Source organism: Amphiura filiformis, chromosome 1, assembly GCF_039555335.1.
Source record: "Amphiura filiformis chromosome 1, Afil_fr2py, whole genome shotgun sequence".
Taxonomy (NCBI): Eukaryota; Metazoa; Echinodermata; class Ophiuroidea; order Amphilepidida; family Amphiuridae; genus Amphiura; species Amphiura filiformis.
This window is the reverse complement of record NC_092628.1, coordinates 50,358,752-50,384,498: the sequence shown is the minus strand read 5'-3', so window position 1 is coordinate 50,384,498 and position 25,747 is coordinate 50,358,752. Positions and strand designations below refer to the sequence as shown.

The 25,747-nt window shown below is 35.0% G+C and overlaps 1 protein-coding gene and 1 pseudogene across 1 annotated transcript in view; both read right to left on the bottom strand.

Annotated features, from left to right (window-relative positions):
- LOC140148402 (aspartate dehydrogenase domain-containing protein-like) overlaps positions 1–25,747 on the bottom strand; it is a 316,009-nt gene that overhangs the window by 128,677 nt on the left and 161,585 nt on the right. The gene's annotated exons all lie outside the window — the stretch shown is intronic.
- Positions 11,914–25,747, bottom strand: part of LOC140148382 (neuronal acetylcholine receptor subunit alpha-3-like) — a 71,224-nt pseudogene continuing 57,390 nt past the window's right edge.

Genomic DNA, 25,747 nt, shown 5'->3' with positions numbered 1-25,747 from the left:
TATTCCGTTAAATTCACGTTGTTTGGTCCTTTTAAAGAAACACCAAAAACGTGGATCCACAAATGTAATATTTATAAATGCATATAACATTCAATTCAATAATCTAGACTAAACTCTAAATTACATTTATGCAACCATATCAACACTCTTATTATTCAAAATGGACATATAAACATCTTCCACACTCACGCTTGAATCCAATAATATTAAAAACCATAACAAAAAACGAAGTTACAAACTACAATTCGGTAATGATTAATGTCTTAAACAGTAGTACAGTTAGTTACCACCTGGTAACCACCTGGTAAACACGCAATGTAGAAAATTAGATGTGTAAATTAGGTTTGTAATAGCCTAACAAGATTGTTTTTAAAAAACCTACTCGTTAATCTATCAACGACGGCTACGATGCTTACACAAAACATTTCAAGAATTGCAATTTGCGCTATACTACACCAATATCAATAGGTGAGGTTATGTAAGCATCCCCATCTCTCTATACATTAATGTAACATTCATTACATGCAAACACTATACTAAAGATTTCCAACTAGGATATAATGATTATGAGTACCGCGAAACCTGACCTAGAAGACGGTACAAGCCAATACCACTTACACCAAAATTTGAATAATTTACGAAGGACAGTTATGTGCAGTCTCCGAACAGTTCACGAAACCAGATCCCCTTAATGTTCCAATGGAACGACAAAAAACAACACTATTTAGTTACAAGATGGAATTATTGCTCTTTAACCTTCAATAAAAATACCATTTGATACTCAGTGCTTCAAATTACATAGGTTATTCTCATATGGCGCCGGGAAAAACAACTTGTGTCTTTAAAATTATGTTGAAACTAGGTTTGTTAGTTATTTAAACGTGTAAAGTGTTATTTGAAGTTTTGATGTGGAAACAAAAGAAGTCTTTTCAAATTGGAAAGACTTAATAAACGAACGTGTGTTATTTATCTTTCAATTGTGTGTGTCATTCAATTTAAACAGCTTCTTGAAATAGAAGACGATCTGTATTTCTCTTAGCAGCCCAGTATTAACACAATTATTGGGCCCTTATTTTGTCGAATCATTATGATAATTAAACATAATGTGTGCTTATAATGTATGTGTGTTTAAGGGAGTGGGATGATTGTATTTGTGGTGGGTATTTGGGATGGGTGTGTGTATGTGGGCGGGAGTAAGAATGTGTATTGTGGGCAGGGGGGTATGTAGGGGGGGGGGTGTAGGGGGGGTGCGTGTGTTTTACACCGCAGCCTACACCAGGTTCCAAAAGAATTTAAAGCCAAAGTTAATAAAGGCGTGATTTGTCCGCATGGAATAGCGTTACTCTGTCTTGTATCCTTTCATAATAAGTAAGTTACCCAAGATTCAGACTGCACTGCGGCTTTAAGGTGCTGTGTACTCTCAGACATGCATGTAGTAAAAGTGCCATAACTTTGTAATTATTCACGCAAGACATATAAAAGTAGACATTTTTATAAAGGCAAGACATCAATGAATCTTAATATAAATACAGATTTGGTGTAAAAACAACAATTATGAAGAAAATTGCAAAAAAGTGATTTGTTATGTTTTCTTCTTAAATCTTGAGACACCATTCAAAAACCGTGTTTTTTTTAGTGTTTTGATATTGGCCTTATTTTTTGAGATATTGACCATATAAGGAGATTGAAAGAAAAAACAGGCCGCCTCGGTTTGTATATACTAGGCCTATGCAATGCCGGCCGGTATGATCGGCTGGCCGCAGTATAAGCGTGAGTCTTGAATACTAGCTAAAATGTGACATGAAACTTTGGCATTTAAACGAAAAATAAATACACTTAATGTAACCTTCAGCTGCTGCTGTCTGAATGATGTTCAATGATTTCGTCACACACAATCCAGTAATACCTTCGTCTTATCCTTCATAAGCAACCCTTATAGTCGACATTTTTTACATCATGATATATTTATAACATCTGTCGTGTTTTATTGAAATAGAAAAAAGAATAGAAAGGTGGTCAAACACTCGTTTATGACATCTCGGGCTCTTTACTTCCAAAGGATTTCAAAATGAATCATACCAATCTTCCTTCCTTTCTCACAATAATTTCATACTTTGGCAGTTGTTTGATGTATATAAAATTGGCTTCATTATTAACTAAATACAAACTATAAATGGCGCTATTTATCCTAAATCATATTTCTTTATTTGCAAAGTGTAGGTGACTAATACTGCCATTAAAACAGCTGGAATAGGTGAAACAAGCAATAAGGAAATTTTATAAACATATTTTATCAAACAATAAAAGGAATTACCTGTACTAAAAGCTTGAAACAGTAATTTCCAGTAACTAAATAGCGCCACCAATTTTGTCATTAATAGATACATTTTATATACGAAAAAGCTATAAAAATGCTATAAAAGTGAATACTTTTGTAAAAGAGGGGACATTAAAGCTGAGAATGACTCAAAAGCATCTGTATACATTAGCATGATATCACATTCAGCTGTTTAAGCCTAAAATTTGGCTGTACATGATGTTTTGCTTGAAAAACTAATAAATGATCCCATCAAACAACCGTGGGCACATTATTGTTTATGTTCCAACATTTTCATGACAAGCCACGTCCTTCATTTGAATAAAAATATTATTACAAAATGATATCGAAGCAAGTAAATTAAAAATTATTATCCAGACAATTTTGCAACAATTATGAGGATGTGTTAAATTTTACAGTGACGACCTGTAATATTTATCTCACACAACTTTTAAGTTGACCATAAATACTCCCCCTAATTTCCAGGTGGATTTCCACCTAATTATATTGCCAGACAGAGTGTCATGTACATTTAAAGTCAAAGATTTTCACACTTTTGTAAAATACTTTAGTAAACTAACATACCCTGCAAAAATCAAGACTTTAGTTGCTGTAGTTTTTGATCAAATTTGAGATTGTAAACACACCGTCTGAACAAGACGTTTAATTATTACTATCGAAAAATAAGTCGAACGCCGCGACACGATGTTCAGAAAACTGTACGATGTCAGTTACTTTAGGGCCAAAGATAAATAGGGACATAATTTGACAGTGAAAACTAACATAAATTATTCCTGATATTCCTGCCCTAAATGTATATAACAAACAATCCTCTCTGTGATGACCCGTGGGTATCGTTGTATCATCCTCTTATGTAGCGTAAACACACTTCATTTGTACAATTTCCACATCCTTCCATTGGCAAGCGTGTCGTGTATATTTCCTCTACAGTGAACTACTTTGTATTCGATTTCGTCGTCACCTTATATGTTTACTAAGGTGGGTTTTCAAATCCGGGCAACTTTAATGTCAATCGGAGGACTTTCTGTATCTACGCATTTTATATTTGAACTGAATGACAATAAACAATAGTATAGCTACAAGATAATTTTTAAGCAATTGTTGCTTTTTAACCTAAGACACACTAAACTGCATTTTCTTTCTTTAATCAAAATAATATCATTCCATATTTAGTGCATGAAAATACATTTAAGTTTTATTTGAAGTTATGATGTAGAAACAAAAGTAATCTTTTCAAAGCTTTTAAAATTTGAATGTACTTAAAAACGTTATCTTTTCATTGTGTGTGTCATTCAATTCAAGCAGCTTCGTGAACGACTGTCTGTGCTTTCCTTCAGCAGACTACTATTAACACATTTACTGCCTTATTTCGCCAAATCATGATAATTACACAATACATGATGTGTGCGTTTACCATTTGTTATGTTTGTGGTGGTGTGATGATTACATGGGTGTGTGTTTGGGATGGGTGGGGTGTGTATGGGCCTGGTTGCGGGGGGGGTTGGGGTGGGTGTGTGTGTGGGGGTGTGTGTGTGTGTGTGTTTTACATCGCAGTCTCCACAACTTAACAGGTCTGAAAGAAGTCAAAACCAAAGTTAATAAAAACATGATTTGCCCACATGAAATAGCGCTACAATATCTTGGGTCCTTTCATAACAAGCAATTTATTCCAGATCCAGACTGTACTACGCCTTTAACTCGCCTCAATTATAATTATAGGCATTATATAATTTATATTCAACTTACTTTTCGGTTGCTGAGTATTTGTGTAAAATAATGTGGAATTATCTCATTCTGTACTGTACCTCTCACTCATTGACTCCTCGACACGAAAATAGAACACCTGCCGGATGACATTCAAGAGCTCGAGCACCTTGACTTCCAGATGTTTAAAGCTAAACGGCGACAGCACATTTACAAGATCGCCTTTAGCAAGAGCTTTACATTTTATCAATCCAGATCCATCCAGATCGCCAGAAATGCCTTGGTATTAATGATAAATTTTGATAATGACGTATGAATATTTAGAGTTTACATTCTATTATTTTATGTTGAATGTAATGTTTTAATGGACATTTCGCTGTTATCAATCATGCTAAAATATAACATGAACATTTGGTATTTATATAACGAATGACTACACTTAATCTATCCTCCAGCTGCTGTGTGAATGATGTTCAATGATTTCTTCTCACACATTCCTGTAGTACTGTCCTCTTATCTGTCTAAGACAATCTTCATTTTTAACATTTTCTATAATTTATTGTGATATTTGTCGTTGTATGTCACACATAAAGGGACACTTCTAGGCAGGAGTCAATTTGGAGTTTTTGCCATATTATTCAAAGAGAGATAGTTTCCTTTTTAGTACTTATTTCACTAATTTTCGTTAAAATTGCATATTCATAAATATTTTAGAAATGAGATATCATCTTAAGAGTGTAAAAAAGGCAAGTTATAGATGAAATATCAGTCCAAAACTTTCAAACAACATTTTTAAGATTATAAGCATCACAAACCTGTAACACACTTAAGTTATGTAAAAATCTGCCTGATTATTATTATTATTATTATTATTATTATTATTATTATTATTATTATTATTATTATTATTATTATTATTATTATTATTATTATTATTATTATTATTATTATTATTATTTTTTTGGTTTTGGTTTTGTTATTTTAGCTGTTTCTTCATTCACGGTCGTGCCCAGAAGTACCTACTTTTGACATACCAAGCCACAGAAAGGTGACCAATTCTCCTGTATACAAAAATATGCAAAGTGGAATATCTTAATCTTATTTCCATCCTCAAAAGTACCATTTTGCCACATTTTGTTTACTTTCCGAAAATTCCATGACATTCATTTGCATTGAAATTATTATAAAATTATAGCAAAGCTACCAGGCTACTGGAAGTGTTACTATTCAGACAATGTCTCTGTATTTATCGGCAGAAGATGTCTCCAAGTGATGATAACCCAGCAAACACAAAACGTATTCGATATCATTCGCATAAGTTTATAAAAGGTTGTCAGAAAACGTTTAAATGTCGGGTTATATAAAGGGTATATAAAGGGTATAAAACGTTTTCATAACATTAAAAAACATTTTTTTGATAACCTAATGGCAATATTTTAACATAGTGTTATTTAAGTGTTGACAAAATATTTGGCAAAAAATGTTTGCAAAAATAGTTTACAGTAATATTTTGAAAATATTGTTGTAGTGTGTTTTCATACAAAACGTTTTTAAACGTTTTCATGACCTTTATATAACCCGGCATTTAATGTTATTAAAACGTTTTTACCTAAACCAAAACCCAAAATATAACTTGTTTTAAACGTTTTTAAAACGTTTTTGTGTTTGCTGGGAATAAGAAATCACACAACTACCCTCTTCATTCATTTAAGGGGTACTACACCCTCGATAAATTTGTGTCTATTTTTGCATTTTTCTCAAAAACTAATAACACAGTGGTAACAAAAGTTATGTATATTATAGGGCAAGGAATCAATTACTACACTGGGATTTCAGTGACCCAAGACAGGCGGTTTGTTATTTATGATAAGAAATAAGGTACCGCTAGGATGTACCTCGTTTCCTATCATATATACTGAACCGCTTGTCTTGAGACACTGAAATTTCAGTGTAGTAAATTCCTTGCCCCAATAATATACATAACTTTTGTTACCAGTGTGTTATTATTTTTCGAGAAAAATGCAAAAATAGTGACAAATTTACCAAAGGGTGTAGTACCCCTTAAGGTAATTTATTTGTAAATTGTAGAATTTCCATATTTGTAAGCATGTCTTGTACATTTCTGTTATTTAAAAGTAAAGATTCCTGAGCATGTTTTACATTGTACAGTCATCAACTTGCCTTTCAGTGATGACCGTGTAATATGTATCTCATACAACTCTCTCCTTTATGGCATTATACACTCCTTACGGATTTCCACATAATTCTATAGCCAGCAGGGATTGCCAGAGAGGGTGTCATGTACATTTCACACAAAAATAAATTCCTGACACTCCGGCCCTAAGCTTTTCATAGTAGCAACAAAAATCCTCTCTGTGATGACCCGTGGGTATCGTTGTATCATCCTCTTATATTATCGTAAACGTAAACGTACTTCATTTGTACAAGTAGGCTACCATATCCTTCCATTGCAACGCCGCGCGTGTCGTGTATATTTCCCATACATTGTCCTACTTTGTATTCGATTTCAGCGTTTCCTTATATGTTTATTTAAATTTGTTTTGGGGTCTCTTATATTATCGTAAACGTACTTCATTTGTACAAGTACCATATCCTTCCATTGCAACGCCTGCGTGTCGTGTATATTTCCCATACCTTGTCCTACTTTGTATTCGATTTCAGCGTTCCCTTATATGTTTATTTAAATTTGTTTTGGGGTCATTCGAAGGGTTTTCTTTATCTATGTATTTTTCAGCTTCAATAAGATCGATCATCGTCCTATGAATAACTATCCTTAATTCAAAGAAATTCTATATGCAGTAAATCTATCTATGAATGTTTGATTGTCGTGCCATCGGATAAATGGGATTATTGGACATTCCATTTACACCACCTCCACCAGCAGTAACCACGCATCCTGTCCGGCATCTGGCATGTCTTAGCTGAATGTTTTATTTTGCTGAACTGAATTGGTCCGAATGTTTGTTAGAATGTTTTCCTCCTTACTCGCATTCCTCCAGAACGAAATATGGCATGTCACTGTTTCTTAGAAGTCCACCCAAAATTGTACTAATTTTTGCACAGTATTTTTTGTGGGACCTGAGAGCACATCAGATACAACAAATTAACCTCATATTTGGCCATATAAACCAACACAATATTTTGCGCGCTTCACGCGAATTTATTCCACTTTTTTGTACCACACTTCACCAGAAAGAAAAAGACCTAAATTTTTATAAAACGTATATCTTCAATACAAAAGGTCAAATTGTCATTATAATATACGGCCTTTCTTCCAGCTACATACACTTTTAATACATATCATTAGATTTATAAAGTGTACTTCGAGGACTGTTAAATATCAAAAATATAAATTTGTATTATATCGCAAATTTCAAAACATCAAAATTATTTGATATCAGGAGGACATTCCTCGTATTTAAAATGTAATTTGGTGTGTCTGTTGTGCTATCAGGCCCCACAACAAATACTGTGCAAAGGTGTGTGACCGAGCCCCTTTCTTTCATAAATTACACTTCAATTAAAGTTTAGAGCTAAAAGTAGTTATTGAACAATAACTACATTTTTGTTAGTAAAAAGGAAATATCAATAATACAGTTGACGGCTCGCAAACTGCTTTGTATAAATTACTTAAGGCATCTTTTATTTGAATTGAATGATACCCCAAGTGGTTATTCATAAGAAATAATTTCAAACAAGCCATCAGAAGTCGCCATTATTATGTGACTTTCGGCAATGTTAATGAAGTCATAATGAAATCCATGTTTACCAACAGTTATTTGTTACCCAGGTTAGATGTATATTAACTGTTCTGAATGTGAATTTGTAATTGAACTGAATATTAACACACATATCTCATATTGATTCATGGTAATATGTGGCCATGATTTAAACAGTCAAACTTAATTACCTAGTTTGTTTGTGCAAATAGGTCCAGCTCAGAATAGCCCTATGCATAAAGGCTATGGTAAGATTGTCATATTGGATCGTCACATGGGGCCCATAGAGGAAATCGAATGATATAATTGGCATTTTAAAAATTACTGTAAGGGATAAACGCTTACGATTGGCACCATTATGCATTATATATTAAACTCAAGGCAAAGGTGAGTCTGCCATATTGGATTGTCAAATGGGAGCCAAAATATGTGTATGCTTATTTTAGTATTACTGGATAGAAAAGACATCGTTTGTATCACACCAGCACGAGGGTTAAAGGAAAGAATGGGAACTAGACTTAGCTGTGGTCTAAGACCACGAACACAGCCGTGTTGTGGCCCCTTAAATGACCTTTGACCCCAAAATATATGAAAACGCCAATAGACATTGGCTAATGTCAATGCATGGGTGCACGTGGCACCACTTTGCTATGTTACTTGTGGCAGAAGGGGCATTTTGAAGGTTTTTCGTCTCAGACCGGAAGTGACCCCTTAATGACATTTGACCCCAAACAAAAAAAATACCACATATGAATTGGGTAACAACAATTCATGTGTGAACATACCGTCACTGTCCTATGTTTTTCTTAGCAAATAAAAATTTTTGAAGGTTTTTCGTTTTATACCGGAAGTGACCCCTTAATGACCTTTGACCCCAAATCTGTGTACACCCCATAGACACTGGGTAATAACAATGCATGTGTGCAAGTGGCGTCACTGTCCTACATAATCTGTGGAAGAAGATGCATTTTAAAGGTATTTCGTTTTATACCGGAAGTGACCCCTTAATGAGATTTGACCCCAAATAAAAAATACCACATATACATTGAGTGACTGCAGATCATGTGTGAACATACCGTTACTGTCCCATGTTTTACTTAGCTAATAAAAATTTTTGAAGGTTTTTCGTTTTATACCGGAAGTGACCCCTTAATGACCTTTGACCCCAAATCTGTGTACACCCCATAGACACTGGGTAATAACAATGCATGTGTGCAAGAGGCGTCACTGTCATACATAATCTGTGGAAGAAGATGCATTTTAAAGGTATTTCTTTTTATACCAGAAGTGACCCCTTAATGAGCTTTGACCCCAAATAAAAAAAATACCACATATACATTGGGTGACTGCAGATCATATGTGAACATACCGTTACTGTGCTATTGTTTACTTAGCTAATAAAATTTTTTGAAGGTTTTTCGTTTTATACCGGAAATGACCCCGTAATGACCTTTGACCCCAAATCTGTGTACACCACATAGACACTGGGTAATAACAATGCATGTGTGCAAGGGGTCACTGTCCAACGTAAGTTGTGGGAGAAGATGCATTTTTAGTTGAAATCACGTTTTTGACCCCTGTGACCCCTGCATGACCTTTGACCCCACAAGTTTCATGTGACATGTAGGGTCACGGTCAATGATCATTGTGACCAAGTTAGGTCAAAATCGATGTAAGCATGTGAGTGCTAGAGCAAATGTAATGGTTGACAGAAGAAAGAAGAAGAACAAGATATACGATCGGTTGCGGTCACCTGCGACCGCGAGCACAGCCACCAGGCGGTTTTGTTGATAACCGGAAGTGATCCCTTAATAACCTTTGACCCCGCAAAATATTACATACTGCTCAGGATGTCATAAGGAATATTCCTGGTGAATTCCAGCTTAATCGGAATTTATAAATGGATTTAGATTATTTTTAAATTTATGATTGACCTTTTGACCCCTTTAATGACCATTGACCTCAATGAAAAAAAAAAAAAACCTTATGTACAACGACAAAATGTATTGTTTTGATTTTAATTAAAAATTTTTACTATGTTTAGTTGTTGAGATAAAAATTCTCGAAGTTATTTAACTAAAAACAGGAAGTGAACCCTTAATGACCTTTGACCCCCAAAAATAAAAATACCGTGCATACATCAGGTAATACCAATTCATGTATGATGGTTATATTGCTCTGGTCTGTTTACATTTTGAGATAAATTTTTTTTTAAATTTGTGATAATTTTGGTTTTTGACCGGAAGTAACCCCTTAATGACCTTTGACCCCAAAACTGTAGGCATCCTAAAGACCCTAGCTTGTAGCGATGCATGTGTGCTAATGGCGACTCTCTGCTATGTAATTTGTAAAGACAGTGATTTTTTGAATGTTTTTTACAAATTTTTCAGACTTTTACCAGAAGTGACCCCTTAATGACCTTTGATCCCAATTCTGTGAACAACTTTTAGACACTGGCTATAGGTGATGCATGTGTGTAAGTGACATCACGATGCTATGTAATATGTGGGAGGAGAAGCATTTTTAGTGAAAATCCAAGTTTTGGCCTTTGACCGGAAGTGGATGACATTTGACCGGAAGTTGATCATGTGATATCTGTGGCACCATCAAACGGTTCTACTGACCAAGTATGGTCAACATGCCTGAAAGCATGTGGCTACGATGGCTGATCATAATGTTGACAGAAGAAGAACGTGGTAAAAACAATGCACAGCGCCGATGGCGGCTGTGCAACTAGACTTAGCTGTGGTCTAAGACCACGAACACAGCCGTGTTGTGACCACTTAATGACCTTTGACCCTAAAATATATGAAAACCCCATAGACATTGGCTAATGTCAATGTATGTGTGCACGTGGCATCACTTTGCCATGTTATTTGTGGCAGAAGGGGCATTTTGAAGGTTTTTTGTCTCAAACCGGAAGTGACACCTTAATGACCTTTTACCCCAAATAAAAAAATACCACGTATACACTGAGTAACATCAATTCATGTGTGAATGTACCGTCTCTGTGCTATATTTTTCTTGGGTGATAAAGTTTTTTGAAGTTATTTCGTTTTATACCGGAAGTGACCCCTTAATGACCTTTGACCCCAAATCTGTGTACACCCCATTGACACTGGGTAATAACAATGCATGTGTGCAAGTGGCATCACTGTCCTACGTAATTTGTGGGAGAAGATGTATTTTAAAGGTATTTCGTTTTATACCGGAAATTACCCCTTAATGACCTTTGACCCCAAATAAAAAAATACCATATATACATTGGGTAGACATAATTCACGTGTGAACATACCATCACTCTCCTATATTTTTCTTAGCTAATAGAATTTTTGTGGAAGAAGATGCATTTTAAAGGTATTTCTTTTTATACCGGAAGTGACCCCTTAATGAGCTTTGACCCCAAATAAAAAAAATACCACATATACATTGGGTGACTGCAGATTATATGTGAACATACCGTTACTGTCCCATGTTTTACTGAGCTAATAAAACATTTTGAAGGTTTTTCGTTTTATACCGGAAGTGACCCCTTAATGACCTTTGGCCCCAAATCTGTGTACACCTTATAGACACTGGGTAATTACAATGCATGTGTGCAAGTGGCGTCTCTGTCCTACGTAATTTGTAGGAGAAGGGGCATTTTGAGCTGAAATCACGTTTTTGACCCCTGTGACCCCTGCGTGACCTTTGACCCAATAAGTTTCATGTGACATGTAGGGGCACGGTCAATGATCATTGTGACCAAGTTAGGTCAAAATCGATGTAAGCATGTGAGTGCTAGAGCAAATGTAATGGTTGACAGAAGAAAGAAGAAAGAAGAAAGAAAGAAAGAACCTGTAAGAAAAAAGACACAGCCGTGACTAACGTCACGGCTGTCACGGCTGTGTAAGAAGAAGAAGAAGAAGAAAGAACCTGTAAGAAAAAAGACACAGCCGTGACTAACGTCACGGCTGTGTAAAGATGGAAGTGCTAATAAAATTTAAGAAAATGGCAGAACTAGGTTTTAATAAACAGACGAACAGATGAAGTTACATAAATCACTATTTATTATCATTTTCTGTGAATAGAGAAAACAGATTTACTGCGGAAACTTTCAATTTTCCATAAAAAGCAGACATTAAAATCGAATTTTAACCTTAAAAAGAGAGAGTACTGTTATGTATCAGAAAGAACAACAAAAGGCTATTTATGTGTCAAAATCTATATCCATGATACGTCATGAACATGATTGCCTTAGAAAGCGATAGCGTACCTCCAGTTTGTTTCGTTATGCAACCATAGGCTGCATTATTATGTATGTTGTTCACATAATGTTAACATTAAGATACATGTACTGTGTTATATATGTGAAAATCGTAATACTCTCTATTAAAGACACAAGAAAGAATGTTTGATTTCAGCCTTTGCCAGAAAATCCCTGCTGTAGGTACACTTTTTATCACTATTTGAGAATCCATGTGATTTCCCATAGGGCGTAGCATAGGGAAAAAGGCTAGCTGACGGTTAGTTGACACTACCTCTATTTTAAATTTCTGAAATTTAAAATAGTCTGCCAAACATAACCAGTAATAAACTGCAAAAGAGTATAGTTACTTTTGAAAAATTCGCAATGATTTAACAACCAAAAGAGTATTGATCAAATTAATATACTCGCTGAATGTAATATTTTAAACTGCGAATTTTGGCACCTCATTTGTTGCTCTGCGATCTGGTTGAACGAAGTTACAAGCATTTCAATGATTCAGTGTCGGATTTTCAAAAGTTGCAGTAGTCCCTATACAAAGGATTCTGCATAGATATCTGGATGAGTATCCGATGCGGTACATGCTTTATTGTACGAGCCTTTTTCATTCAAATTTAAACTATGTAATGTAAAGGCAAAATATACCTCATTGGTCTGAGAGGAGGAATCAATGCATAGGTATACGTCACACAGTGACATCGCCCCGATATCTTCATAGTAGAAATCGCCATGGTAGGTTGAATCCACAGCCACCCATGACCATTTTATTCGGACCTTATGAGATGCATATTATTAGCGAAGTGACCTGACTAAGGCTACTGACATAGACGGGGTAATTGATTCCTCGCTCTGTGAGCAAGCTTGTATACGACATTGCGGTCAATGGTTATACTCTCTCCACTTGAGTGAGTGCCGCTATAGCCTGCTGCGCGCTGTAGTCCATACAAGACCAACGCAATATAAAATTGAGAGTCTTGGTCAAATTTTGAGTTCAAAGCGCACGGCCAATTTTCAAAGCGCACGCTAACGACTATAATATCTGTTCAACACGTATTTTCAAGTGTATGAGACCACATCTGGTTTCTTGAGAAAAATTCATTTACGGGAGATATTCATCATTTTCTAACTCAGTATCCGAAGATTTTCGTCTGATATCAAAATCGTGCATAGCAATTTACGTGTATCGATCCCGTGTATTCATTTTAATGTCACTGCTGCACCAAATAATTATTAGCCAGGCGATGTCGGTGTGCGTCAACAAAGTGCTACTTTCAGCAATAGTCCTATATGCTGCTACCATTGGTACTGGGTTTGTTCTGATGAATGATAATGGGAGTATGGGACACTATATACACCGTATCCTGGTGACAAAGTGTAACAGCATTGACCAGGAAGAAATAAGACACCTGGTCAGAAGCATACAACGTAGCATTACTGCTGTTGTGAACAGTGATAGTGGACATACTATTGAAGGATAAACAGGAGTAAACATTGCGTTTGACATAACTGAGAGTAAAGAATGAATCCAAGAAAATAAGAGTAGCATGAGATTGAAGATTGAAAACAAAACACGCTCAATAAAAGGTGAAGAAAGTGTTTCTGTTAATCCGACCCTTTACCATTGAAATGCTTGTAACATTTCTCAACGAGATTGCAGGGCAACAAACGAGGTGTCAAAGTTAGCAGTAAATGCTGTATTCAGCAAATTCATTGAGTTACTCCATACAAATTTGGGTTTTAAATTGTGCCGACTTTTTCAAGTGTAACGATACCTTCTTTTGAGCAGTACATGTATATTTATCTTCTTAAATAAATACTCCAACACTTTTTCTAAGTCCCGTGAAGCCAAATGCATACGATGCATACATATGATGAGCTACGTTCAAGAACGTTTATTTGTGTTGGGTTAATTGATGATTGAAGTTTCAACCTTTTGATCCAATCACACTGACATCATTAATTGTTGGGTGATGTAGATGACAGTTCCACTCTAGCTGATGAAAGATCTAGTACCGTCTGAAATTCTAAGGTAAGAATAAACTCTCTGTGTTTGAATCAAAAATAAGAACTTCAATCAAAAGATGATATACTTGTTAACTTAATTAAGATAATGAAACATTTTACTACGCATTAAAATTGATTTGAACTAGCAATTGCAAAATGGTGCTGGTATAGATAAGTGCAATCTTCGAATCAATTCGAAAAAAAGGCCTATGTTCTTAAGATGCGCATAACAGTTTAATCAAAACGGCGTTCGCCATATACTTTAAAAGATTTTTAATGTCTATACTCAATAGTACTGATAAAATCTGGACGAATTATCGGGCAAACCAATGGAGTAAGTGTTAAAGCTGGGTAGGAAAAAAGAAGTTCTTAAAGAATGATTTTGCTAGAGGTGCTTCTGATAAAATAATGCTGGTTCCAACACAGACGGCACATAGGTAGAAGATGAGAAATAAACGGTCAATAACCATAGCTAAGTACTTCCAGTCTTCTCTTTCCTGTGGGATAAGAAAGCAGAAAACAAAGATACTTTAGATTAGGGATATGGCGATACGCTGGTCTCGGAATATCAATTGACCTCAGCGTTTATTCACTTTAGATAGTGGTATTTAAGTGGACTCATCATTGTTTCACTTGTTAATAGCAAAAGAAAATCATGTAATTTAAAGTGTAACGTACATCTAGGATTTCCTAATCTCGGAAGAGACGCCGAGGGATATACTAACGTTATATGAGATTTTTATGATCCATTTTTACTTGTTTTCAATTATCGGATATGGATATAAATTGTTTATATACAGTTAGGGTATTGAAAGTAACACCACTGAATGAATACCATAGAAACATCTGAGAGTCCCACCCATTCTTAGAAAAGTCTTATTAAACTGAGTAAGGAATCCTGATGAGTTGATTTGTCCAAATGACAAATCCGTAAATTTAAGTCGGATGGCAACCGAATGAATTGCGTTTCTAATATAAAGAGATTGGCTGAAAGGGAGGCCAGACCCATTGCAATTGGCTAATGGGGAATTATTAAGGACATTAGTCATTCTAAGTAAACCAAAAGCCTTTGGCACAACGGAAAAAGTAACCAAAGCCTTTAGCTTGCAGAAAAATCTTTACAGAATCCATTCACTCGGAGAGATTTTTCACAGATTGTATTCCTGTCAACTGCAAGCTTTTAAATTAATATGACATAATCTCAGGTGTTATAAGACATAATCTCAGGTGTTATACATTTTAAAACGTGTCCTTTGTCCATATTTATTCTGAATAACTCAAAATCCAGCCGTTTGGAACGATGATAAAGTACTTTTGAAGAAAGGAACATTTTTAAGTCAATTATTTACGGTTTGACATGCTGAATAATTTTTGCAATAGTGCGTTAATGCACTAGGGAGTGGAAAAGTTTTCCCAAATAAAAGTCAATATCATTTCTCTTGTTTATAACTCAAAAACTGTACGTCGCAAAAGTAACAGTTTCAGTATTGTGCAAATTCCCTGTCCTATTTTTTCTCCTTTTTTCAGGGAGGGGGGATTAGCTTGCAGCTAAAAATCTTTCTGTTGTAATTATCAGCATACCAAACTCTATGCATGTGTGCCACAATAATGTGTACGATTTATACAATATGTATGTATTGCAACATACGGCTGGACTGCTAATTACCAATATGATATCCTCCTTTGAGGTGTGAGTGGAAGCTAGATGCATGATCTCTTCTATAGCCTTGTGAATAATTAAAGCCTCAGATTGCTCAACCACTGTATCACGTCTTGCATCAAGATCGTCAACTGGGTGTTCTTGAAGAATTTGTTCACGTTCATCATCTGAATTAGAAGACAATCATAATTATGAATGACCAGAGATCAAACATCTTTAACATATTAAATTTACTATAGCGCTGCAATGCATCATCAAATTGTCTTTGTCAACTTAAGGTTACGGAGGGTGAAAATTCCACTCAACTTGTCTTTTGTTTTTTAATTTTTATTTATGAAGTATATGTATATATTAAACATCTCAGAGATGTAGATTGAAAAAATTGTATCAACAAAGTATTTTTAAAATTATTTTTGTGTATCAATATTTGCTCTAGATATCCCACAGCACTAATTCTTTTTTAAAGACAGTTCTTGTTTTAAGGGGACACTACACTAAATCCTTCCGCATTTGGTGTAACTCATGGAAGAAAGAGAAGGTGTGAGGGCTATCATTTTCTTTGGAAGGGGAATCCCAAATATACATGGGGGGGGCCGTGGGTTAGATTTTAAAAGGTATGCCAACATTTCCTGTCATCCTCCCCTGGCCCTGCTCTCGGCCAGCCTAACTTTGCCAATGTGGAAACTTTAAATGGCCTAGATATTATGATGCAGATTTGAATGTTCTTCTGTAGTGTTTCCTAAGCCTTATAAAGATGCACTGTAAATATTTGCCAAAAACTGCTCCCCCCTCCCCCATTCTACCCTCCCCCAGGACTCATAATTATTATGCACCTTGCATTTTCACATGTACTTCAATGGGACATTTATTTAGTGATGTGCCCCCTTATAGTGATTATTATTCCAGTGCATGAACTGGCAACCCTATCATTTTCATTTGATTGCTAAAATCACTGAAGCATATGCACAGTGGAGCATGAGTATTCAACCAGCACTATACTAGACAAAATCAATAAAATAAGTACTATCACCTTGGCCCTGGCAACACTAACTAGCATTGTAAACAAGTTAGCACATGGTTTGAACATGATAATAGATAGTGTGGAAGTTTTGGCAGAAATTTGTCAATTTCTGCAAGTTTTGTGAAAATCAATTGATACTTCCCATGCAGTAAGGATTATCAGTAGTAATACAGGAGCACTGCACCTGGAATATTATGGGATTGTGAATTGATACTGTGAAATAGCAGAAAATGTGAGTACTTGAAACTAAATGTGTGGATATCTCAGAACTCCATTTTGGACCATTTGGCCTGATATGCTGAGATGAAATAAATTATTTTTAATGTTTCCGTAGCTGATTCATAAAATTTTGATATGCATGTGTTAGCTGATACTTCAAAGAAATAATGTAGGGAATAATTGTGTCAATATATTGGCACACTAAATTAATATTGTTGTTGCAAAAAAGACGACATTTACCCCATCATTTTCATTGACATTCTGTGAACATGTAAGCTTACTGTTTTAAATCAGGAGGACCTATCGAAAGAATAAATAGGTACATTATTTCATTGGTTTGTTTGTAACACATATGCGAAATCGCAATGAAATCGGACCCTCTCCCCATATTTTCCTGGCCTCTTTCCCAAAAAACCTCATGCTCATGAAATTGAACACAAATTGAAACACTTACAAAGTACATTTGTGTATGAGCTATGACGTTAAAAGTATTACAATAATAATAATTAGAGTGTCAACTTTAAGATGAAGTATGATTTTTAGGCCTGCCATGTTTATTTTTTGAAAAACAAAATATTTTAGGTGGCTACGTGCAGCCAATTTGCCTACACAAAAGTTCAAAATCCTGTATAACCTTACCCGGTTACTGGTATTATGGCATACATTTTCTGAGGGTGGGGAGGGATGCCTGTGAATGGGATGTAGGGGTGGGTGTATAACCAGGTATGTTAGTATATGGGTATGTGTAATTATGTGAGCAAGCAAAAAGGGATTATCTCCATTATGCCATCTTACTGCAAACGTCAAATAACGTCATTTGCGTAATATTTAATTGCCTCGGAAAGTGTTCTTTAAAATTAATTTGACACATCACGGTTGTTTGATGTATATAGAATTGGCTTCATTATTAACTAATTGCAAACTATAGATGGCGCTATTTCTCCTAAATCATATTTCTTTATTTGCAAGGGTTAGGTGATTAATACTGCCATTAAAACAGGTGAAATAGGTGAAACAAGCAACAAGGAAATTTTATAAACATATTTATCAAACAATAAAAGGAATTATTTGTATTAAAAGCTTGAAAGAGTAATTTCCAGTAACTAAATAGCGCCACCAATTTGATCAATAATAGATACATTTTATATCAAAAAAAAAATTACTATAAAAGTGAATTATTTTGTAAAAGAGGGAAATTAAAGTTGAGGAATCACTCAAAAGCATCTGTATACATTAGCATGATATCACTTTTAGCTGTTTAAACCTAAAATTTGGTTGTACGTGATGTTTTGTTTGAAAAACTAATAAATGATCCCATCAAACAACCGCGCACATAAGTAGGCAGAATACCAGGTGTACCCCTAATTGCTTTACAATTGGGATGTACATATTATAAGGGTTGTGATTTATATGAGAATGGTATGGTAACATAATGTAATTCCAAACTATGACAATATGCTGCACAAAGAATATCATCTCAAAGTGTTCACATTCGACTTACCAAAAGAAGCTGAAAGTTGAGAGTCCTCATCTTCCTCATCAACATCCAGTTCACCACGCATGCGTACAGTTAGATTATTTCCATTGCTCTCCACTGCAAGTTTCTTACCATCAAGACGATTATTACAAATAGCATCACTAGTAAGCATAATTCCAACATGGCGGTAGCGATTTGCATATCTTTGTGGTCTTTGCATACTTAAAAATTTAGGCAATATTTCAAGAAATATTTTTCGTACCCATCTTGGCATTTGAGTATGTGTTTTGGACATCGATGACACAAATTTAATATATAAACAGTAAGCATTATTGATGAAGATACAATTATCATTGTAAAGAGTAAATATTTCACAATCAGTGGAAAATTCGTAGAATTTGGCGGGATGCGTTGGTTTACTAGTAGTAAAAACCATGCCATAGATAGAAGCACCATTGTACAAAGTGACATTTTCTCACTTATATCCGGTGGTAAATAAAACACTAAAATTGTGTTGAAAGATATTAATCCACATGGCAGTAAAATGTACGCAAAGTAGTATAGCGCCATCCTTCTTAACACAAACGTACAAGTCACGTCAACGTAAGTATCATTACAACAATTATGATTGGTCACATTTCTTCTACAAAGTGACTCCATTATACTCCACTCTCCATTACGCCAAAAATCCTTTTTTGTACTAACGTTGGACGGTATCAAATCTAACTTCTGTTCATCATATGACCATGATCCAAATTTCAAGGTGCATGTTTGCTCATCAAAGGGAAAATACTTCACATCGACTCTGCAAGCTGTTTTGTAGAGTGATGGTGGGAACCATGTTACGTGTCCTGTGTAGTTTACTCCAGCCCACGGAATGGCACGCATATCAAAAGTCCCATTTGCGCTGCGGGTAAAAAACATACTAAAATATATCACATATTTATTATGTTGCTGAATAGGATTAAGTATATACAAAAGATGCAGAGTATCATAAATAAAATAAACTAGGAAAAGCTCAGTTTTTTAATATCAAGAAGTGTCAGGCTTCCATTAATAGTCCGGCTGCAAACTATTGTTTTATCGGGTTTTTGCCTTTCTTCGCTGATTATTATTTTGGTACAAAATAAGATTATGGGGGGGGGTGGTTGTGTAGAATTATCACCCCTGGGCAATTCAATTCTCCGACTTGTCGTTTCGGAGTTTTAAGCCTAAAGGTCAAAGGTTAAATGTGAGGAGCCACAGGGGCTAAAAGAGATAAAATGCTCCAAATTTGATGAAAATGGTCTCAAATTATTGGCACTGTCAATCTAATAAAAATAGTTATTACCAACTGTAACGACTCGTTACATAGCTTTTCTAATCGTTTTTAATTTTGACCCCTGTATAAACTTTGACCTTGGATATCTCAAATTGCCCGGGGTGACAATTTTACACCCCTCGGAATCTGATTTTGTACCACCCATTAAACAATAATCAACAAACAAAAACACTTTAACTGGCAAAACCAACCGACCTTGGTCTGCCACCACTATAAATCGTGCATTTTACGAATCATATGCAATATTAATTTTAAATAAAAATGTATTGCCACTGGTAATGTTTTTGCTAAACTAATTATGGAGTTCCCCAGGGATCAATTCTCTGCCCTTAACAATTGAGTTAAATTACCAATTAGTTTTGGGTTTGGTTCCCGGTTTTAGATTTTTGTTTTGTTTTGTTTTTAAACATTTATTTTATTGATAGATAGATATGAAATAAGTTTAATTCATAGTATAATATGTTGTATAAGTATAATATATTTATACTTACTTGTTATAAATTAGTATATCTGGAATCCATATAGATTCACTCGGTACTTTTATACTTCGTATTCCTCCAAATAGTGCAGGGTCCCATTCAAGGCTATGATCATGCCATACCTACACAAATGTACGCATAAAATATATATTATAACATAATGCATTTCTAACAATTATATTAATTTGAACTCTAATTTATCTGCTCACAAATCAATCAAGCTTGTAGCCGTTACAAACATCACGTACCATTACGTGAACAAACAGTAAATTGTATAACTATTTGATATCGCATATTAATATATTGTTTTGAAAAGGAAATATCTTCTTGAATCCAATAAATGAGCAAAGTGTCTTTTGATTTATTCCAATTGCAGCAAGTACGCGCAACTTAATGAAGCATTATTCATGTTCTTGAAACATTACAAATCAAGCTATATATGGATAGATTACAAGTGACTCGAGCCCCGTCTCTGAAAGACACACTATCATGTAGCTGCAGTGATTAATAATTTATTTGGCTTTTAAAGCTTTCTTTTCACTTCAACTGTCTCACGTTTCGGAATTATATTCGCAGAGACAATGTAAACTGACGTCTGACATAGCACATATAATTTATGGAGAGCGTAGATACGAATGGTACAAATATGAAATATTCACTGCAGCATAGTAAACCATCAAAAGGTTACACCTTCTTTTTTGCAATGAGAAATTTATTCTAATTTAAATGTCCGCGCAAATATACCTGAAATATGAAGCTTTTATGTGAGTACAAAGTGCCAACAACTTCACCGTAAGCGGTGTAGGAAGTACATATGTATGATTGTTTGGTAAAGAAATATTGCTAGTGGCTTAACCAAATCGCCTTTTTGCTTTAGAAAACACGATTAAGATATGAAAATGATAATCGATTTTACGTATTCACACGTACATACATTGCCAAAAGCTATGTCTTACTAGTACAAATGGTTATGGAAATATTGTTAAGTCCGAGCAATCTCGATTTAGCTTGAGAAACTAAATTTATGATAGCATTATAATTGTATTGATTTTGCCAAGTAAATCTATACTGCACTAAAGACAATCTCAACCAAGCAATATTTTCAAAAAGCAGTTGTTATGAGCCCTTCGAGACAGAAATAGGTAAAATGTCAAGAAGGTCATAATAACACTTGAGAAATCGGATTGAGTTCTTAGCTATGAAACATGATGCATTACAATCACATGTATTTGCAACAAGTGATTTATTTCCAGATACATATGGGCTTACAAAATCAATGCTTCCTCTTCTGACAAACTCAAAGTAAGGTTTAAAAAAAGATTACAATATTACCTGCTTGACCCAAACTTTGGATGTAAAGACTTGATTTCGTTCGTCCTGCAAAAGGTAATAAGAAAACAAATGAGTAGCTCAGATTTGATCAGTTTCTTATTAAATACATGTATTATGTTTACTTTTCTGATTTTTAGTAGGATTATGGACTTTCTTTTCATCCCCGTTTTATATTTCAGATCTTCTTTGCAAACAGTCTATAAAAATGAATGTCCCACAAAATAAATATGAATTTCGAAGAATACAGCAATGCCATTGCTTAACAACATTCATGATATATTTTATTATTCACCATGGTATGTCATTGCTAATAGGACTATGTTAGAATAATAACCACATCAGTCATAGCTAGGGTAACGTCCTTACTATCACTATGTCAATTAGAACAAATACCTGTTCTCTCTTTAAAATAATATTAATATCATTATCAAGAAGTGAAACGGTAGTTGACCCTTACGCTACACGTACTGTATAATTATAGACGGTTAAAAACTCGAATACCACTGATTTGATATTCTAGACTGCATGAACTTTCTATTCGTCCTCATTCTCTCAAGAATGAGAGAGAACTGTGTATTTAGAATTAGATAATTTAAACCCCGTGGAATTTTACTCGGTTAGCTTCCATTTTCCGGGGCTCTATGTAAAATGGATCAATTCTCGAAGTACCACAGTCCATATTAGAGAACTGATGAGGTGTGTGTAATGGTGGGGTGTGAGGGTTTATGTGTGGTGTAGGGGGGGTGTGGTGTGAGAGGAATGGGTGGCTACGTGTTTGCGTCTTCGTGTTAGACTGTCTGTCTGATGGTCTTCCTTATGTCACCTCCCTTTTTGGCAGATTTTGTTCAGATACTCAGTTGTCTGAATTGCCTTCATTCGGCTGCATCCATATGTTTGAAAAGTGTTATTGCTCTTTACAACAAACCACTCGACTATACCTATGTGTTCAGAAATGACACTTTACGATCAGAGGTGGAATCGATTTACGCGCGTCGTTACACATCAATGTGTTATTTCATCGTAATATAAACCATAAAGTAATTAGTTGGTGACCACACTTGTCTTGTCGACAAGGATATAACGGACGAGATTGAAACACCAATTCCTTCCCTCAAAAGGAAGCTTTGATATTAGACAGTAGGTAGCAAGATGGTTATGTTATGTACAATCATGAGGGAATTATCTAACTATATGTATTCAATATTATACGCACTTATATTTCATCTTCACTAACAAAGAGGAATTTTAAGAACAGAAACCTATATGTGTTACCTCTTACCAAAAACGTGCATTTGTTGGTTGTGTTTGATCGTACAATTTTTTCTTTTATTACTTTGAGTGCAATTTCATCGACAAAACAGCGGAAATTTGTCAGCGTATTACCTAAACTAGTTCTATTCTAATTCCTTCACTATTTGACAACATTTCCACCAATTTCTTATGTCGACATCGTTGCCATAGAAACACAAACTCCACATGGAATTATTTTTCTTAATCCTAACAGTTTTTGTCGGTGTACTTTATTGTGACATTCACGATAGGATAAGCACATTTTACCACACTATCAAGAATTAGCTAGATTTCACACAATTAACTGTACCGATCTCTGTGGAAATTTCCCTCTCAGTCACGTGTATTCTGGTTTTGTTAAGTGATGTCGATGGGACATTAATCAGTTATTGAGGCACTTCAACTTATCAAGCTTTTAATCAATGCCCCCATAGGAATCCTTTGTGAAGACGGTGAGGTGATATCAATCGCATTATACTACAAGAGTGATCGATTTAATAAGATAACAACAACTTTTGTGAAGGATTTTAAGGACACGTACGTACGTGAAAGTAATCACTTTTTACATTTAAGTATTTTGTGGTGATTTTCCAAAGAAAAGTAATTCAGTCGTTACAAATACGCCTATAGCTTCAGAAATATTATTCGTATATATATTTTAACATAAAAAGGCGATTTATGTACGCGCATTTTGGTACCCCCATTACAACACAGCAGTATTGTTAAATAAAAAGAAAATTGTTGTTGTTACAATTGACCGAGTATTGTCTCTGTGAATAAGTGGCAAGTGCGGGGCTTACGTACATTGTTAGTGTTTAATAGCCATTATTGCCGTCAATGTAACTTTAAAATTAGGTTTGTTTTTCGTTAAAAACGCTGCTGTGTTGCTATTATTTAAAGAATTTGGACAAATTTGGTATCAAAATCCGCATAAATATACCATCTTTTGTTCTATTTCAAAATATTGTGAATACGATTGATAGTTTTGAGCTATATGCATATTTATAACTGCTGAGTTACTTTCACTTCACCTGATTTGGTAAAACGATCTAACTTGAAATGTTGACATTTTAAGATAACTACATATTTTGGGCAATGTAACCCAGGGAAAAATATCATTCCCAAAATTATTACTGGGAAGAATGGGATGATAGGAGCCATATTTTACCAGTTTATACAATATAACTAACAAATAATATTAAGAAATAAGTTTTTAGCGGGTTCGCCGTCGGACAAGTTTAGAACTGTCAAGCTTTCGTCAAGAGTAGCTCTGACTTCTTCAGGACAAAGTACCTAAGAATGGGACATGTAGGCCGCCCCTTGCCTACTGGTGGCTCTGAAAAGAGCCGTTCATTTGCCCCTTGTTAACAGTGAATCAGCAGATCTCCCCTATCTGCTGATGTAAAAGGTTTGGTAGCTCTGAAAAGAGCCTTCGCCGAAGACTACCCCTTATCAACAGTGAGCAAGCAGACATCGCCTATCTACTAATGTAAAAGGTTTGGTGGCTCTGGTGGCTCTGAAAAGAGCCGTTCACTGCAGACTGTCCCTTGTCAACAGTGAGCTTCGAGTTTTACAAATCAGGGCCGTGGTATCTACCTTTTTTGCTACATGGCATGGAATGTTGTATTGTGGTATGAATAAAAAAATAATATAATAAGTAATCAAATAACAAAAATCGAATGAACCCAGTATTATAAAAGCTATTGGAATTGTAGTTAAGCTAAGACATCTAAAAGATATTATCTTCTTTTCGAAGATAATCTAATAGTAGCAGCCATTTAAAGACCAAAGCCCAAAGCAGTGATTTTACAATTCCCAAACAATAGCCAAAAAAGGTATAGCTGTTTGTATAATTCCTCATTGATGGCCTGTTGTAAGGATGTTCTTTTCACATCTGTTATTTTGCACACTTACCTACTCAGAAAAGGCATTGAAATTCTAAAGGGTAAGTGTGGACAATTACTTGTTAAAATACAAGGGAAATCACGAACAATAACAGAATCACTATGTTATCACTATTTAAGGTACTAATTAATTGAATTTACCAAGTCGACAATCTGTTCGATGAATAGATTAAATTGGATGGTTAGTGTATCGCTTGAATTACGGACTGGTAAGGCTAGCTTGTTGTAGTGATCAAACAAATACGTCCTTAATGTCTTCTCCGCTGCAGAGGCCATGATATCTAAGAGAGAAAAAAGATAATAAAGATCACTCAATTATGGCGAAAATGTATCGATTACTATAAAAGTTACTATTGATGTAAGTAGATAATTTCGTTGTAATAATATTATGTTGTGTTAAAATTCTTTGATATTTCTTCTTTTCTATAATGGTTCCCACATTTGTTGCACAAAATTATTTAAAGTAAATAATCGACGATATTTTTAAGTTAGCACACACTAACCCCACACCACCGCGCCGCCACCATCCCATATTCACACCCGCGCACCCCCCATAAACATACATAAACGCATAACGACACACACCTACCAACACACCCCCACACACGTTATGTATTGTGTAAACGTCATAATGATTTGACAGAAGATGGCCCCAATTTTGTTAATACTAGGCTGTAGAAAAGAAAACACAAACAGTTATTCAGTTCAAGAAGCTGCTTAAATTGAGTGACACACACAATGGAAAGCCAACACACGTTCGTTTATTAACTGCAGTACCTTTTGAAAAGACTACTTTTGTTTCCACATCACAACATCAAATAACACTTTGAACGTTTGAACAACTTGCAAACCCAATTCCAACATTAATTTAAAAGACTGCAAGTTGTTTTTTCTGCACCATGTGAGAATAACCAACGTAATTTGATGCACCGAGTATCAAATGGCATTCTGTTGAAGGTTAAAGAGCAATAATTGTATAACCATATACTTGTAATTTAATACTATTGTTTTT